General features: G+C 37.8%; 1 long non-coding RNA gene across 1 annotated transcript; it reads left to right on the top strand.

Moving 5' to 3' along the window:
- Window positions 1-10,131: 10,131 nt before the first annotated feature.
- LOC149749472 (uncharacterized) lies at window positions 10,132-14,880 on the top strand. Its single transcript, XR_016392567.1, has 2 exons — window positions 10,132-10,534; window positions 11,939-14,880. It is a non-coding gene; the product is annotated as an uncharacterized LOC149749472 (long non-coding RNA).
- Window positions 14,881-19,425: the final 4,545 nt, after the last annotated feature.

Genomic DNA, 19,425 nt, shown 5'->3' with positions numbered 1-19,425 from the left:
GTTGTTCTTTGGCGTGTGACATCTGATTTTCCCAGCACCGTTTATTGAGGGGACTGTCCCTTCCCTGGTGTATATTCTTGGCTCCTTTCTTGTGAATTAACTGACCACATACCTGTAGGTTGATTCCTGGGTTCTCTGCTCTGTTCCTCTAGTCTGTGTGCCTGTTTTTGTGCCAATTCCACACTTTTTGGGGACTGTAGCTTCGTAATGTAGTGTGAAATCAGGGAGGGAGACGCCTCCAGCCCGTTCTCCTTCCTCAGAGTCGCTTTGGCTCTTCTGGGTCCTTTGTGGTTCCACACACAGCTTAAGATTATTTGTTCTGTTTCTATGGAAAGTGTCTTTGGACTTTTGGGAAGGATTGCATTGAATGTGTACATTAATTTTGCTAGACTGCATATTTTTTAAAAATTAAACAAAAATTTGGGTCACACCATGTAGCATGCAGGATGCGTGATCTTAGTTCCCCAACCCGGGATCGAACCCGCACCCCCTGCAGTGGAAGCACAGAGTCCCAACCCCTGGATGGCCAGGGAATTCCCACCATAGAATGCATATTTTCACAGTATTTTTTTTTTGTGTGTGTGGTACGCGGGCCTCTCATCGTTGTGGTCTCTCCCGTTGCAGAGCACAGGCTCCAGAAGCACAGGTTCAGCGGCCATGGCTCACGGGCCCAGCCGCTCCGCGGCATGTGTGATCCTCCCAGACCGGGACACGAAGCCGTGTCCCCTGCTTCGGCAGGCTGACTCTCAACCACTGCGCCACCAGGGAAGCCCTTGTTTTGTTTTGGTTTTTTGCGGTATGCGGGCCTCTCACTGTTGTGGCCTCTGCCATTGCAGAGCACAGGCTCCGGAAGCACAGGCTCAGCGGCCATGGCTCAAGGGCCCAGCCGCACCGCGGCATGTGGGTTCTTCCCGGACCGGGGCACAAACCCACGTCCCCTGCATCGGCAGGCGGACTCTCAGCCACTGCCCCACCAGGGAAGCCCCTCCATTTATTTTCATCTGTTCAGTGTCCTCTATTAGTGTCTTCCAGTTTTCAGTGTGCTGGTCCTTCACATCCTTGGTTAAATTTACTCCTAGTTATCTTTTTGGATGCAATTGTAGTGGGATTTTTTAAAAATTCTTTTTCTGATGGTTCATTATCAGTGTATAGAATCACAAATGATGTTTGTGCATTGATTTTTCTTTTTTTTTTTTTGTATCCTGCAGCTTTACTGAATTCATTTTTTAGTTGTAACAGTTTTTTGGTGGTTGAATGTGGAAAACTAGAATTCAGAAATCCCACTGTTTCATCTACATCCAGGTCATCCACAGCACCCAAGACATAGTGGCTCCCAATATAATCTTCCCATGGTGCCTCTTGTAGTATGTGGACTCCTACAAGGGTGATTAGCATCCCCACTGTGGGCGAACTGGATCTGGGTAGGGCTTGGCCTCTATAACAGAGTTTGATGTCTGTATTTCTGGCATGGTATGACATGGTTGTTTTGATAAGTACTTTATTTTCTAGTAAATTTCAAGTATATCAAAAAGTTTAAATAGCAGTATAAAGTTTTCCACCTTCACAAAATACTCCAGTTTGTTTTACCCTGTGAGAGTGGGAGGGCTACTCTCCCAGGGAACCAGCACATAACCCCAAAGTTATCTGTAAACATGTGAATAAGTGGCTGTTTTAGATTTCTTTTTTCTCCTTTTTTGTTATTTTTTAAAAATAGCTATTTAATATCTTATATCATTTCATTTTCCCCATATATTATTTCAGAAGTTTTATACTTTTTTCTCTTTTTATAGTTATCCTAGAAATATCATGCATCCTTGACTTTTCAAAATCTAAAAGTAACCAGTAGGGCTTCCCTGGTGGCGCAGGGGTTGGGGGTCCGCCTGCTGCTGCAGGGGACACAGGTTCGTGCGCCGGTCCGGGAGGATCCCACGTGCCGCAGAGCGGCTGGGCCCGTGGGCCATGGCCGCTGGGCTTGCGGGTCCGGGGCCTGTGCTCCGCAACAGTAGAGGCCGCGGTGGTGAGAGGCCCGTGTACCGCAAAAAAAAAAATTTAAAAACTAATAAAAATAACCAACATCTTTACCTTCCTCTTAGATAATACAAGAATCTTAGTAGTTTAATTTTATTCAGCCCCTCATGACTTAACATGTTATTATTATGTAGTTTAATTTTTTTTAAATATTCTTACAAGACAGAAGGAGACCTGTTTAGAATTGTTATTGTGTTTTGCCGTCAGTCCTTTTTTATATTTCCCACATTTTTGCTACTTTCTCTATTGTTCATTGATTGTTTTATCTTTTAGACCATCCACCTAGGGCCATTTTCCTTCTGCTTAAAGTCTATCCTTTAGAATAGATGAACTCTCTTAGTTTGTGTTTACCTGAAAGTGTCTTTGTTTCACCATCACTTAAGGGAGATGTTTTTGCTGAATATGGCAGTTTAGGTTGGCAGTTATTTTCTTGTAGCAATTTGAAGATCTCATTCCTCTGTCTTTTGGTTTCCATTATTGCTATTGAAAAGTCACCTGTCAGTCTTTCAGTTCCTTGTCTCTGGCTGCTTTAATATTTTTCCCTTTGTTTTTAGCTTTCTGCTGTTTCACTGTATCTATATTTATCTTGCTTGGGTTTATTTGGCTTTTTTAAGTCTGTAAATTGGAGGTGTTTTGAAATGTGTTTATTGACTTATTCATAATTCCTAAACTGTGAATTTCCATTTTTATGTTCTGTTGATCTGTTTGTCTTAATGTATAAATAAATCTTTTATAACCTTCATAGTAAATATTTTCTCCTGGTCTTTTGCTTTTCTTTTCCTTTGTTTCCCACAGTTTCCCCAACAGACTGCATTGCCAAACTCGTGGATTTTTGATAATCTGATAAGTGAAAAGTGAACCTTGACAATAAAACTCTGGAACTGGTCTTTTGAGAGGAGTAGGACTGCAACTACTCTTTCAGTTTTTTCATCGTAATTGGTCTATTCAGATGTTTCTTCCACTTAGACCAATGTTAGTAAATTATATTTTTATAACTTTCAAATGTATTGGTATAGTGTGTGATAATTTATTATTTTAGAAATTTTTCCCTGTATTTGTGGTTAGCCTCCTTTTGTTGACATTTAATTTTTTCTCTTTATTGATTATATTTGCTAAAGGTTACTTATTCCAAAAGAACCAGTTTGGGGACTTCCCTGGCGGTCCAGTGGTTAGGGCTTCACCTTCCAATGCAGGGGGTGTGGGTTCAACCCCTGGTGGGGGAGCTAAGATCCCACATGCCTCATGGCTGGCGGGGGTGGGGGGGGACAAAAACCATAAAACAGAAGCAATATTGTAACAAATTCAGTAAAGAGTTTTTTAAAGAAATGGTCCACATTAAAAAAAATCTTTTTTAAAAAAAAAAGAACTAGCTTTTGGTTTTTATTGTTTAACTCAATCGGCCTTTTGTTTTTAAATTTGGCCTCTCTTTTTATTTATGAATTTTCTAAGAAGTGTCTGGGGCATACTTTCTGTTTTTTCTTAAGAATTGAGTAACACTTAATTGGATAGCTAAATCCCTTGGTAATATTCTGTGTTAAAGACTCTGCCCTCCTTGGTACGGTGAAATTGACCCTGTTTAGAACCTTTGGGTACACCTGCTTCCTCATTAACTATTCAAGACCCCAACTCCTGAGGCCTGTTTTGACCAGTTGAAGCACCTGCTTCACCCTGTGGTTATCCTCCACTTCTCTATGAGCCACCTTTAGTAAATAGGCCTATTCTCTGCCCAGGGCATTTGTGATGGGATATATCTAGGGGTGGTGGTGATTAAAAAAAAATCATTGTTATGGTATGGATTAGATGTCACTTTCCCTTTTGTTATATGTGATAATCAAAATAATCTAAAGCAGGTCTTAAAATGTAATTGACCCTGAGAGAAATTTAGTCTTAGGATTTTCTTGGAAGAAGGACAAAACTACTTAACAGTATCTTTGTAGTGTATAAATACAGTAATGAGTTTAATGCAGCCATTCATTGCAGGCTGATAGTTTAATGCTGAAGCACAAATTAGTAAACGTGGTTTGATGAGCCAGAGCAAAGGCCGGTTCCTTTATACAGATGTCTGAAAATGGCACCATATCAACTTCGAAGTGATTCTAATAAAAAGTGCATAATCTTGAATATGGAAAGTATGTTCTCCAAAGAATCTGTTGACTTTTTACACAGCATAGCAAGAAAGAAAACAAAATATGATATAAGATTATAAGCATCTGTCTGATATATAGAAATCTTTTTTATAGTAGAAATGGATTTTGAAAATGTTCAAACAGTCTTCAAAAATTGAATATTAAGTCTAAAAGTAAGCCACAGTTAAATGAAACAATCATAGTACAAAGGGATTTTTAGCAATGGAAATAATTTTTTTTTTTACTTTTGAATTTTCTTTATATTTTATATAGCAGGTTCTTATTAGTTATCCATTTTATACATATTAGTGTATACATGTCAATCCCAATCTCCCAATTCATCACACCACTACCACCCGCAGCCAATTTTCCCCCTAGCAATGGAAATAATTTTTTAAAGTTTTTAAGAAGAAGGCAGTTGCTCTCCCATTGCATATGTTAAATATGCAAAGTGATTTTGCTATTTTCAATAGTAATTAATCTACGTGATTCTTTATGAATTTAAGTAATTTCCTTTGTGAGTTAAGGTCTTCCTGTATGTTTTCTATTTGTACAATACCATAGCGGCAATGATTCTCTAGGAGCTCCTGATTAGTTTTCCGCTAGCAAGTGCAGATACGGTCCAGGAAATGCATATGGATGTCTTAGATTACTTGGCTAAAACATAAGCCAAAAGGAAAGACGTCCTTAGATCAGGCCAAACACCACACACACACACACACACACACACGCACACACGCACACACACGCTCCAACTTTATTTTTCATGAGTTTTGTTAGGGCTGTGTGGCTTAGTGGGAGGGACAAGCACCCCATCCCAACCCTGGGTGCTGGTATCAGCATCTCCTGGGCATATATGGAGTATCCAAAACCATATTCAGTAGACCTTTTATTTTTGTAAATTACACAGCAAAGCCCCATGAAACTATAATCAGCGAGTTTACTAGACAATAATGGGAAAGCTTTATAGCAGCGGTGAGTTAGAATAACTTGGGGTCACTGTGGTGAAAAGACATGGATTTCGGTTTAGGTCTAGGATTTGCAATCCAGAATGGTTACTGAACAACCTGCAGGCAAGACCTTCGAGGGAATTGAAGCTTGGAGCGATCGTTGTAAAATAACAATAAAACTGTCCACCTAAGAGTATTGGGAGACGTCAGAAACAGGGAACTGAGGACACTCTGCTTGTCCAGCCCTCGGACCAGACTGCGGCTCCCCGACCCGGCGCACGGCCAGGTAGCCTGGCTGTGCGCGTGTGCGCGGCTCGCGGTTCGCCACCCGCCCTCGTTGACTTTTAAAGGCACAACCCGCGCCGCCCCCGCCACACTGGCTTTCGCTGGCAGGAGGGGGCCGGAGGGGCCAGCTGGGCAGAGGGACAGCCCCCTCCGCCACACGCCATGAGGTGAGGAGGAGGGGCCGGCCCTAACCCCCACCCAGCCAGGGGCTCCTGGAGACACCTGCGTCTGGGGCCTCCCACCTGGCCGGTGAGCTGCCTGCCAGACAACTGGGTGACGAGGAGACTGGGAGAAGGGACGGACTAGGTGTCCCACCTTCAGGGGGCTTTGGGGAGTGAAGCTTTGGTGGGGCCGCCGAGGTAGGTGGTGAACAAACGGTTGTATGTACTTAAGGGTTTATGGAGCGCCTTTGCCTCCTGACTCATGGGATTCTGCGAGCGTGGAGTGGAGAAACCCTTGCCGAACTGCCAGAGAGATGGCATCACTCTTTACAACTCTTCTGTGTGTGTAGACTTACAGTATTTTAGGAAATCTTTTGAATTGTAAAGCAGTGATTCCAAATGGACTTTTGCACTTCAAATAATAGCAAGGGTATCTTGGTTTTTACTCTTTCTGTGGGTGATTATCTTGACATTAGAAAACATTTAAACTTTTGTACATGGTAGACTTTTTTTAATTTAAGAAATTTTTAAAGTTTAAAAATTTTTAAGAACTTAAAAATTGTTATAAAAATCATACATTTCTCATTCTGTAGTATTTTCTATTTTTTAATAGAGAAGCTTTATCTTATGGGTCTCTTACTGTTTTGGCTTATGGGAAATGCTATTTCCATTCATTTACTTTGTGTTCATTTTAAAAACTAACTTGCTACTACTTAGGGCCATGGAAGATCTTTTTTTCCAAAATGAAAATAGCTTTAGTTCCCCAGATTATATTTATGCTTACGTAAAATTTCAGATAATACGTAAAGCTGTAAAAAGAATGAAACAGGAATTACCTGTACTTGACCTACCCAAAGATAACTTGGTAGAGCGTTGAGTACTGTGGTGCTAGGAGCTCTGCTGGGTACTGAAGGTCTTTGTGAGCAAGACAAAGAGTATCTGCCTCTGTGGACCTTACATTCTGCTGGGGAAGATGGACACACACACACACCCAAAAGTAAATTGACAAAATAGCTGTATGTTGTAATGAGTGATTTAAAGAAAATACCTACTTTAGGTGGGGTGATCAGAGGAGGTTTATCTGAGGGAATAACTTGAGATTTCACTCAAAGAAGAGAGGGAGCTAAGCCGAGGGCAAAACAGGAGAGCGAGCGTTTCAGTCAGAAATAACAGCAAGTGCAAAGGCCTGAAAAGAGCAAAGAGCGTGAATGGAAAGACCAGGGTAGCTGGACCGTAGTAGTAAGCCAGAGGAGGGAGGATCAGGTGAGGTGGAGGAAGCAAGCAGGGGTCAGATTTCACAGGGCCATGGCAGGGAGTGTGTGTTGTATTCTGGGGGCAACGAGAAGCCGCGAAGGGTTTAAGTAGAGAAGTGAAGTGATTTGGAATATGGATTGATTCATTCAATACATGAAATGTTTATTGAAACCTTACTGTGTACCAGGCACTGTTCTGGGCACTGGGGTACAGCATGGAAAAGGATAAATTCCTGTATTCATGAAGCTAATAATCTAGTGGTGGGCGCATAATCAAATAAACAAGAAAAACATCAGATAAGCATTATACAGATGATGACCATTGTTTAAATCATAGTATATGTTCTTAAGACTTTGTGTATATATATATACATACTTCTCCTTTGTTATCAGCTTTTCTTTCCCCTAAACAACTTATGGTAGGATTTTTTCTGTGTTACATTAAATGAACAGCTTTCTTTTATTTGGAAGCATCAGTTTGTTTTGTAGATTAAGTATGGCCAAAATAATACTACATAAATGAAAAAAATACTGTGCAGCAACAAAAACTTATCTAAGTCATCTGTTTGGAAAGAAGTATATAGTAACTTCCTTTGGACAGTCTGACATGTGGCTCTCCTGCCTCATCCCATGTTCCAGCAGCCCCTCATGATAACTTTGACCTGTTAATGTGGTTAGTTAAATTTATGGATTTCCTATTTATTGAACCAATTCATACATTCCTAAAATGTACCTTAAGTGACTTCTGTTATTATATTAGTGTCCTGATGGATTCCCTTTGCCAATACATATATTTTAGGATTTTAGTATCAATATTCGTGAGATCTATAGTTTCCTTTCTTAGTATTTTCTTTGTCAGATTTTGGTGTTAGCATTTGACTGCTTTATAAAAAAAATCGGGAAGCTCTTTTTCTGAGTTTTGGAACAGATTAAATTGCATAAGTATTATTCTTTCATTTAATTATCAAATACATATTTACTGAACATTCACTGCGTGCCAGGCATTGGGCTGATGCTGGGTAATCACAAGTAGACAAAACAGACATGATTCCTGTCCTCATAAGGCTTGGTTTATTAGGTAAATAGACATTAGTGAAATAATTATGATTATGTAATTATAAACCATGATAAATACTCTGAAAGAAATCGTTGAAGATCTACTTTGACTGTTCTTTTCATGTATTTGAGTAAATGGTTATTGCGTTAATACACACTAAAAATTAATTCTTTTAAAATTAATATTTGTTGAAGATTTGATATGTAATTAGTTCTGTGATAAATACATAAGTAAATAAAATGAGGTCTTCATAATTATAAAAGTTAAAATAAAAATAATGGTGATAGTAGCTACCATGGTAGGTGGTATATTGCACATTTTTTGATTGAAGAAATTAAGACTTACATTAAGTAGACACTTCAGTTATGTCTGTGACACCTCCAGTTGTACACTCCTCTGGAAATTCCACTAAGATCATAGTAACAGAGTAAAGATATAAATCCACAAAGATCAAGAGAGTGAGAAAGGAGAAGATAAATGAAATCAGTATTTGGGAAACTACAAAAGAAGGTGGTCAATTACTAAATGATTTAGTGGATTAGAGAATGCTGAAGGCTGAAGACAGGTAAGCCAACAAGAGAAGCAAGCCGACTCCCTCCACAGAATCTGGAAAAGGCTCAGGATTTAGAGGTACCAAGTACTTCTCAGGGCAGGAATATGGGTGGAATAGAAATAGAAGTATCTGTAAACTGTGGTATCTTTAAAAAGAAAAGAGAAAATACAACTTACGTAAAAGAAGAGATTCTTTTTTTAAAAAAGGGAGAGAAATTATTCAGGAAGCAAGAAAGGATTAGATAATAAAGCTGAAGAACTCTCCTAAAAAATAGAATAGCCACAACAATTAGACAAAAAGAGTGAGAAAGTATTTAGAAAATAAAGGTCCAGTCAAGAAAGTTTTTCATCTAATCCAGTGGCAGGAAGAAAAATCTATAACGAAATCAGTACTATAGATATGTGGGAGAATCTGGAACATGATACAGTGGGTAGCCAGTGATACCAACAGCCAGTGTCATTGAGATGGGATATGTCATGAAAGGTTTCAGAGAGGTACTGATACCTGAAATCTAAGTAAGTATTCAAATGATAAGCCAAAAAAGGGCACTAGTGTATACATTTTCAGGGCAATAGAAATAGCAAATGCAGAGGTGGAAACACGATACACACGAGGAACTGCAAGCAGTTCATTATTTGAGAAATTCAGTATACTTTACAAAAAATAGCATGTATAGTTTTATAATAGTACACCTTTTTTCAAAAAGGATTTGAGGTAGAACTGTGTGAATATATTTAAGATTCTTTAGAAAAAGTAGCAATATTGATTATATCGTTCATTATGTCAAGAGGGGAGAATTAAATTGGGATTCAGGAGACCAGGATTCTAGTGCAGACCTACCACTAACTTGTTGAGACCTTAGTGTGATAATGTTGTTGACTGCCTTCCCAGTAATCACCTCCCTTTTTCTTCCCTTCCCCCAAACCACAATTTTGTCTAGCTTTTGGGGTGATCCCATGCTTCAGGAGCAGCTTGGGCGGGTGAGAGTGGGGGGCTGTGTGACTCTTAGTTACTCTAAGCTCATTATGGTAATTCCACTCTCTTTGGTTAGTGATTGTTTTAGGAATAAACGTGTGACTCAGTTCTGGCCAATGAGTTGAGAATGGGGTGCCTGCAGAGAGAATTCTGGGAAAGCTTTCTCACCGAGGACAAAGGAAAAGATGCCCTCTCCCTGCCTTCATCTTATTCTAGCTCTGAAGATGTGTTTGAGCCCAGTGTACGGATGCAACAGAGCAGTTTTCAGGCTTAAGGGTTCCCTCCTCTGCTCCTGAAGCTGAGGATTGTTTTTAAAAATATGGTGCCTTTGTTGCTACTCCTTTTCTAAGTTGCAAGTGTAATCTGGTTTGGGAGGGTCTTTACTTCCAGCTCTGCTTTCCTCTTTGAGACCACTGTCACCAGGAGATACAGCCCTTGCTTTCCAAAGGTCACACACTCACTCTAGGAGTATTTTGTGAGCGCATTCTAAGATCTCCAGGCCACCGGGACACTTTCATCATAGAGACTTTTTCTCGTTTGTCTTGATAAAATGCAGGGTATAGCATAGTACTAGGCACATAATAGTCATCACTAATAGTTTTGTTTAATGAAGGGTGAATCAAATATTACTTATGTAGGGGTGGGGAGAGGTTTTATTTGTGTTCTATTTGATTTTATTATTTCCAGCCAGTAGCACATGGGTGTGGTTCTATAATCTGTGCATTTTGAAAGGTTTTTTTCAATGAGGCAAAATTGATTCCTGTTTATCTCTGCGAAGAAAATTTTCTTTAGAAATTAAAGAATTGGGGGAAAACCACTTCAATCTATGTGTGTTACTACTTCTTATACAGCAAATTTAGCCTTTAGCTCTGGAGACTTGACAAAGAAGGGAAACATTACAAAATTGTACCTAATGCAAACTAGATGCTCAGTAAACATTTATTTATATAGTAGATATGCCTGAAATAGAACTATTCACTTTATGATTTAATTTTTTCTTTTTTCATTTTAGCATTTATGACATTAGCAGAGAACAGGACTATGTCAAGAAGTCCGGGGGTATACTTGGTGCAAATGAATTAAGACCACCCTCCCAGCTCCATTCCCTGTGAGAGAAGACCGAGACAAGGTTCATATCAGAGAAGAGTGGGTATTAAACTAAATGCTATAAGCTATTACTAATGAATCCAAAGCTGCACAGTACAGTTTTTTAGATTTTAATTTAGATCATGTAAAATGAAAGGACTTTTTTAAAAATTCTAACTTCCAGTAGCTACAGATTTCTTATAATTATTAGTCCAAAATTGATAGGTGATTAAGTTTGCAAATTGCATCAGAAAAGGTGTGTGTGTTCAAGAGAAATTGTCACACTCCTCTATTTGTATTTCTTTGAAATTATGATTTATTTTACTTGATTTTAAATTGAGATATTTTAAATAGTAGAAGTAATACATGCTTATGTAAGAAAAATCTAAATTGTAGTGATATATATAAGGCAAAAGTATAAGTTCTCCTTTTTGTCCACTCCCCAATCACCATTGGTGTATATACTGTTAACGGTTGGATTTCCCATCTTTTCTACATCTTTTTCTGTATACTTCCAAACACATAATTTTTTATGGTTTTTTTTTTTTTACCAAAATGACAGATAATACATATTATTCACTCAGTAGTATACAATAGATATCTTTGTACGTCAGTATATACAGATTTACTTTGTTTTTATTTAGTAAGTGCAAGGTGTTTCCCTATTGATGGCAATTTAGGTTGTCTCCAGTGTTTTTGCTGTTATAGGTGTTGGTGCATGGAACACCCTTGGACATATAACCCCTGCACTTATGCTAATATTTCTGAGGAATAGATTCCCAGAAATGGAATGGTTATTTGGTATGCCCATTTAAGTTTTTGTTACTTTCTGCCAAATTGTGTTCTAAAAAAGCTGTATATATCTTAAACTGGCAGTCCTTTGATATCTTAAAGGTAAGGGTAGTACATTTTAGGATTAGGTGATTAAAGAATGGGCTGTTCCTTCAACAACTGTCAAATGACCTACTTAGAGGAGATACAGTATATAGGCATGGAGAGTATTAAAAGGTGTAGGTTGCCTTCTACTAATAAGGGCCTTTAATGGCACATATTGTTGGGTTCTTAGTGTTTCTGTCTCTGATAAGTGCTATTGCTTAGTTCACAAACAGGAGTTGTGGTCATGTAAGTCTGGGGGAGATGGAGAAGTGGCTAGATTCTGTTAGATTACTGTGACACCTAAGTTGTTGACGTTTGTTCATCTCATTATTTGCTTTCAGACCAGATGCTTATAGAATGGAAAATAGATACCTGTGGTATAGCATCAGAAGCTGGTTTATAATTTTTTTATCTCTCTTATTAGAAGTTATAAAGAGAGAAAAAAGTGTCCCGAAATCAGACACTCAGTATCCCTGTCATGGATTTTGAGATGGGGGAGATTGATGCAGGGCGCTTTGAGCAGAATCCAACTTGTTGTGTCAAGCTTGACCTAACTTTTTTTTTTTTTTTTTTTTTTTTTTTTTGCAGTACGCAGGCCTCTCACTGTTGTGGCCTCTCCCATTGCGGAGCACAGGCTCCGGACGCACAGGCTCAGCGGCCATGGCTCACGGGCCCAGCCGCTCCGCGGCATGTGGGATCTTCCCGGACCGGGACACGAACCCGTGTCCCCTGCGTCGGCAGGCGGACTCTCAACCACTGTGCCACCAGGGAAACCCAAGCTTGACCTGACTTTTAAGATCCAATCCACATATGGCAGAGAAACGTGCCCAAAGCCAGGTGCTACAGGAAAGAATATTAACTCAGTTTTCAGAGCCATTTTGATTCAACTTCAGTTTTTTCCATGTGCTCTTTGTTGATCACTTAAACCGTAAGGGACACTCTTTATGCTTTACAGACAGGTACTTTTCAAGTTACCTTCTTAGATGTTGCTTTAGATTTCTTTGTGGAATAGCCCCCTCTTCTTTCTCTTAATATTCTGATCATCTTGAATGTTAAACTAGAGCATGTGCATTGCTCAGCAAAAAATGAAACTATCCATTTATTTAATGCTCCTCGTTTTGTACGCTTGTTTTAGGCGGTTAAATGAAAGCGCATTGTGTGGGAAGAGACAACGTCAAATGATTTATCAGTAAAATTCTCATTATGTCCTTAATTATAGAGCAGGAAACTTGTGCTTTCTTGAGAGTATAATTGAGGTCATTTATTATGAAGTCATGAAAGATTCAGGGTTTACTGTGGTTTTCCATTAACTTCTCTTTTGATATGCTTTTCCTTCTGCCAACTGTAAAATTATTACTTTTCTAACATATGGCTATTTGGAGAGTGCTGACATAAAAAGGAAGCATTTTTAACCATAAATAAATGGTTTTAGAAGTTACAGTATAAAAGTACAAAATAAGTCATTTCTTACTTGTTCCTCCTTGTTTATTTTAAATCATTACCATTAGTCCTAGCTTTATTGGGAGCAGTACTCCCCACATTGTATTAGATGGGGTCTTTTAAATTGCATTATTTCTCACAGTTTTCAGTTTATTATTGTGCGTTGACGCTCAAAATTGGGGATATATGTAGTATTCAGTACTTGTGAAACTTATAATCTATTAACATCTTGCAGAATTTAGGGAAGTTGATAATCATAGATTGGTCATTTCCAAAGCTATGACAACTTTTATTTCTTTCACTTGTAAGCAACATCTTTCACAAATATTGAGCCTCATGGTATAATTAGATTCTTTAAATATTATATTGCCTTTTAAAAAATTTAAATACTAGGTTTCCAAAATTATAATTTTTAAAGGAATCCTGATTTGCATTTGAGCTAGCTGTACAGATTATTTGTAAAAGGAGTTTGCAAGTGCATAGGCTTCCCAGTTTGTTTTGAGGAAGTAGCTAAAGAAAGCCATAATTTTTAAATTGTTATCACTGGTGTTTTGCTGTTTGAATCTCTTTAGAATATCCATATTTTTCACAGCACTGGTATACCGATATTGAAAGAGAGAAGGTGAAACTGAGGAAAAATCAAAGTCAGATACAATCGATATAGATCAGATGTGCCAACTTCAGAATATTCTTAAGTGTTTCATCCTCTTTTCTTTCTTTCCTTGCTATTTATAATCTTTTATTTTTGATACGATGAAGTATTATTATCAAAATCATTTTTAAATTACCTTGGGAATTGAAGCATTAGGACAGTTTAGTCCAAATGAATTTTACTGAAATGTTTGTTTTGATTTCTGTAATAGTCTAGGGTTTTTTAATCTGTTGTTCATAAATTAATTTTAATTAAAAAGCTTATGTTTTCTTTAACTTTTGAACTCTAGTGTAATTGGCAGAGTCCTGGTATAAGTAGGAAGCCAGATTAATGTACTTATTTATACTGTAAGGCCCAAACTTCCAGTCTTACATAAATTATTCTCTCTATTATTTACAAATAATCAGTGTGTATCCGCCCCCCCCAACCTTGTTAAAGAGAATAGAGAGGATGTAAATAGAAAGGAGTAAACAAATCAAATAGTTCAATGTTATGAGAACTCATTAGGCTCAGTTCTTGCTAAGTGAGGACTGGTAAAATCAAAAGACACAAGGGCTCAATCAAGAGAATTACTGGATTGAGTCAGTAGTTCTCAATTAGGAAGCATGCCTCTCATGGGAGGGGTATACCAGCATCTTTGGGATAACACATGGGTATGGTTTGAAGAAAGCACTTTCAAGAAAAGTAATAAAGTTTTATTTTTGTAAAATGATGATTTTATAATACAGCCCATAAGAAGTAAATTTTAATAGACATGTACAGGCTGGTGAGGAAGCCCCAAAGAAACATGATTTCTAATGTGTTTGCTGAGTGTGCAGTAGTAGGCTCCTTCCAAGGAACCTAACAGACTTCCTTGGGGATTTGGTGAGAAGACAGGAAGGGTAAGTTTATCAAAATGTGGCTTAGGTTTAAAAAAATTTAAGAATGAGAAGCATTGGTCTAAGCAGTTGCTGACCACCAACTTGACACTACAGTTGCATCTGCTTTTACCCAGTGTGGCTACAGCGCCCAGCTTGAAACCAAAAGGGATTTATTCTTGCATTAAAAGTCATTCACCCTCAGTTATAATCCATTTAGGTTATTTTCACATGTGAGATCTTTTAAGATAGTCCAGATATGGTAGCCAAAACACATTGTAAATGTCTTAATCATACAGGAAGGAAATAGATGATTATTTCCTATTATCATAGATGATATATTTCCTGTATCAGTATTCAGTGATATTTAGTGTGCCACTTTTCCCCATCCTTTGGTTATCTTAAACAGTTGCATTATTTTTGTTTGTGTTTTGCAGTTTTTGAGACAGTGTCCTTGAGTTCAGACTCTCTCTTCCAGAGGGCAGTTTCAATTCTCCATACTTCTTACTTGGACTCTGCATCTGAGCATGGTTTTCAGTACAGTCAAGTGACTGGTGAAAAATGACATTTTCTTAAATGAGGTGAGGTGCTTGGTACACACTGTGTCTGTTTTATTTTAGTTTTAAAGAAAGAGACCCATTATTTTTGATATATAAGCCTAGTTCTTTTTAGCTATCCCATTTCAGCTGAAATAAAAGATCCTTGGAAATAGTCATTTGAAAGGTAATTATAATATATTCTAGGGAATAGAAAAATAATAAATGTCATTAGTCTTTTAGCAGGAGGAATTCAGATGATGCATTTTTAAAAGTTAATTTTCAAGGCAAAATAACATGTTTATAACATTTGATTATTCTCTCCTTATACGGTACAAAACTCTTTACCAAGAAAAAAAAGCAAGTAACTGTACTCACGAAGAACTTCAAGAAACTTACGGGTTTCTTCTGTTTGAAACTGAAAATCAGGTAAGGGAATTCGATCATAGAAAAGTAATTTTGTGATGTTAATGTACAAAATTAATTATATCATTAAAGTTAAATATTGGTATTTTAGGTCTATAAAGTTTGTAAGATTACCAGTTCATCAGTCTTTTTTGTTAGTTTGGTGGCAATGTAAATGACAGTGAAAGCTTGTCATGAAAGAGATTGGATTTCTACAACTTTCCATAGGTTTTCTTTAGTTTTATCTTGAATACATTTGTAAGCTCGTGGTGAGATTTTGATTAATACAGATTCCTTAAGTATTAATAATGACTTTTAATGGAGTGAATGGATATTTTCTATTCTCGATCATCGTTTAGATAGATATTTTCTATTTCTTGTGGAGGTTTTTCAAGTTTAAATTACATGATTTTGGGGACAAGATGAACACGTTCAGCATTCTAGTTACTTGGAATTGTTTCATGCCTTATTTTGAAAATTGAACATCCATATTGTTGGTTGTACCTAAATTGTGGAGAAGGAGACTACTGTGTGCAGGTATGTCTCCAGAGATGTGTGTGGCTTCTAGATACAGTTCAGCAATGCTAGAGATCTATAATCCAACTTAAAGTAATTCAAAGGTAGTATTTCGGTTGAGGTCATGATTTTTAAAGAACAGGGATAGATTTGCTAAAGAATAATTAACATTACCATATAACTTATGGATTATATAGTAATACTAGAGAGTTTGTTTAACTTCCAAATAAGATATGTTATGGATTCATACTAAAAAAAAAAAAAAAAAAAAAAAGCATTTGCGGAGAAGACATTTTCAAATTTAGTGATTCCCAAGCTGTAATTGAAAAAGAAATCTTCAAGAGAGGACTTATCTGTGAGCTTGTTTAATTTGGTTTTGCCGGTGACATTTTTGTTAACAGAAATAATAAAATTTCACGAAAAAGTTTGAGCTGTTAATATTAACTAAAACACAATTGCCTTACGTAAGCTTGCTTTGTGCCATGAATGCATACAACGTACAGATTCTGTATTGAAAGTCTGTATATAGATTATAGAGTTATTTCATGGACCCTCCCAAGAACGATATGATAAGCAAAGTACGATCTTTTGTTTAAGGCAAAGTTGGTATGTCAGCGTGGACTCTGTGTTGGCAGCAGTGCTATCAGCACTCTGGGTGACCCAGGGAAAGGTACGTCTGTAAGGAAAAGGAATCTCTTTTACAAGGTGAAGTGGGGTTTAGTTAGTTACATAAGATACCTATGTTAAATGCTAGTTTCATTGATGATAAATAGTGATCTTTGGAAGCAGACCTTTAAACATATAAATGAGCTTTGAGTCTAAGACTTAAGGTTTTCTAATAGGAGTTATCTTTTTTAAAAGGATGGTTGGACTAGAAAAGGTACTGAAGGTATCTTTCAGTGCCAAGAGTTCAGTGCAGTCATCTGGGGCTAGTGAGGATTTCTTCTGAATTATCATAATGGCAGTAGGAACACATAATAGAGGGAACTGACGCACCTTGGCAACTGTGGAATGTGAGGAGTAACAAAGAATCAAATGTAAGGTAACTTACACTGCACTGACATTGTCAGTAGAAGAGAGACACGGAGGAGAGGAAATTGTAGGGAAGCTGTTGAGTTAAAAGAGAAAGGTAATCTTACTGTCAAGAATGTGGATTAGCACTAATTTCTTTAAGCTTCACTTTCCTCATCTGTAAAATAGATGAAACTATCATCTAGATTTGCTGTGAGGATTACATGAGACTGTGTCAAGTGCTTAGCTTGGAGCTTACACCTAAATGAACACTACTACTTCAGTGAGCTAAATTTGAGAAATAATGAGGTGGTCATAAGTGTTTCTGAAAGCTGTCCTGCTGGTGGTAAAAATAGTTGGAAAAGGGATTAGAACTGGAGGTTGGGGTTCAAGGTGGCAGCGGGTGGGTGTTAGCTGAAGCCAAAAACATTGTTACATGGGGCAGCAAAGATGGCAAGAGCAGAACTTTCAGGTGGTTATGGGAGCAAGGGATGGGGCCACGGGGCAAGGCTAGGAAGAGGGAGTTGAGAGCAGTCCAGGGGATGAAGAATCAGGAGGTGGAGTTTCACAGAGAACAGAAGGCTGTAAGGAGGGGTGTTAGCAGTGTCAGATGCTACAGAAGTTGGAGATCAGCACTGAGAAGGATTACTGGGCTCCATGGCTACATTCCTGCTGACCATTTCTTTTAAATAACAACTTTATTGAGATAACATTCACATACCATTCGTTTCACCTGTTTAAAGTATACAATTTTTTTTAGCATATTCACTAAAATGAATATGCAGCCATCAGCACAATCAATTTTAGACCATTTTCATCAGTCACTCCCCACTCCCACCAGCCTAAGCAACCAGTACTCTACTTTTTGCCCCTATGGATTGGCCTATTCCAGACATTCCATGTAGATGGGATCGTATATGACCTTTTGTGACTAACTGTTTTACTTAGCTTAGTGTTTTTGAGATTCATCCATGTTGTAGCATATACTTCATTCCTTTTTTGACTGAATAATATTCCACTGTACCGCATTTTCTTTATCCATTCAGCACTTGATGGACATTTGGTTGTTTCTACTTTTTGGCTATTATAAAAAAATGGTACTCTGTACGTTCTTGTCCAGGTCTTTATGTGGACATGTTTTTTCATTTCTGTTGGGTTTATACCTAGGAGTGGAATTGCTGGCTCATATGGTAACTCTGTGTAAAACAAATGTTTTTTTAAACTTACATTCAGCTCTTCTAAAGGACATGAAAGGGGATAAGTTCATAACCCCAATAACAGTTTACCTAAAACCTTTTTTTCCTTCTCCCCTACTCTTTTTAACCCCCCCCTTCTTTTCATTATGAAAAATGCTAACATAGAAAAAGTAGAGAGCATAGTATAATATACCTATCACCTACGTTTAACAGATAATGTTTTGCATTATTCTCTTCATTTGTTTAAAAAAGTTTTTTTTTCTGAAAATTGTGAAAGTGAATTACAAGCAAACACCTCAGCTTACATCTCTAAAAATTAAGGCCATTTTTGCGCTTTACTGCAGTCACATGAGTTTATTGTTGATGTTTGAGAGGCTGGCTTCAGTAGGGTGGTGGAGTAGATAGAGGCTGGATTGCTCCTATAAATACACAATCTTCTTCATCACATGTACTGGGGGTAATAATAAAATAGCACTACTGCCTGTGTGTGTTCTATAGTTTTGGGCTCAAATAGAAATGGATAGTTCTGTGTATGAAAGTAATCCTTTATATTACTGTAGTGTATTACAGTTTTAAAAGTTTATGGATCTTTTTAAATCTTCCTGAGAACCCTGTGATTTATGTATCTATACTCATGCCCACCTTGCCCGCTTAAGTGACATACTCCTCAGTCACATGGTTATTATTAGCAGTAAGTGAAAAACCTGGAACTGGAACCCAATCTCCTGGCCACAAGTTTATTGCTCTGTCTGCTATATCCATGTCCTCACCATTGTCTTTTATGTTTCAAAAGAGATACTTCAGGAATATCTCTGAAATGTGTCCTTTCCTCCTTATTCTCACTGCTGCTGCCGGGTGGGGATCCTCTTCTCCTGTCGTAACTTAAAGGAGTCTCTCCCCTCTTGAGACTCACTTCTCTCTTAAGCTGCAGTGGGCTGTGATGTGGCTACAGTGGTGAACAAAACAGATATAACCCCCGCCTCCCTGGAATTCACAGCCCAGCAGAATAAGCTGCTTGAAGGCAGGACCTCGTTGTATTTCCCTTTGTGGCACTGCTGCCTGGCACACAGCTGCAGTGTAGTAGACCTCAGCACACATTCTTAAATATGAGTACTTACTGAGATGTTTTGCAAAAAATGACTTGAGAATCAGATTACTGTAGGCCTTTTCACTGAATGATTGCATGGAGAAAAAACAGACTCACGAAGACTTTTCCAAACATGTGATACTCTTATCCCTTTTCACTTACCATACCCAAATAGAAAACTGGTTGTCGAACAGATGTATTGTATCTTAGCTCTAATGTTTCCATACCTTTAGAATATCTCAAATAGTTTTTAAAAGGTAAGCAGTTTCAAAATAGTTTTTTAATGTTAGCATTTATTTGTCTTTTGTGTTGTCTTGTTCAGTTAAAGGTAACCCATGTGTAAATAATCTTTTTAAAGTGTAAATTAATCTATTT

Source organism: Delphinapterus leucas, chromosome 3 (assembly GCF_059928025.1).
Source record: "Delphinapterus leucas isolate spDelLeu-1000000601 "Yukka" chromosome 3, BTC_Dleu_Yukka2, whole genome shotgun sequence".
Classification (NCBI taxonomy): domain Eukaryota; kingdom Metazoa; phylum Chordata; class Mammalia; order Artiodactyla; family Monodontidae; genus Delphinapterus; species Delphinapterus leucas.
This window is presented reverse-complemented; position numbering and strand designations above follow the sequence as displayed.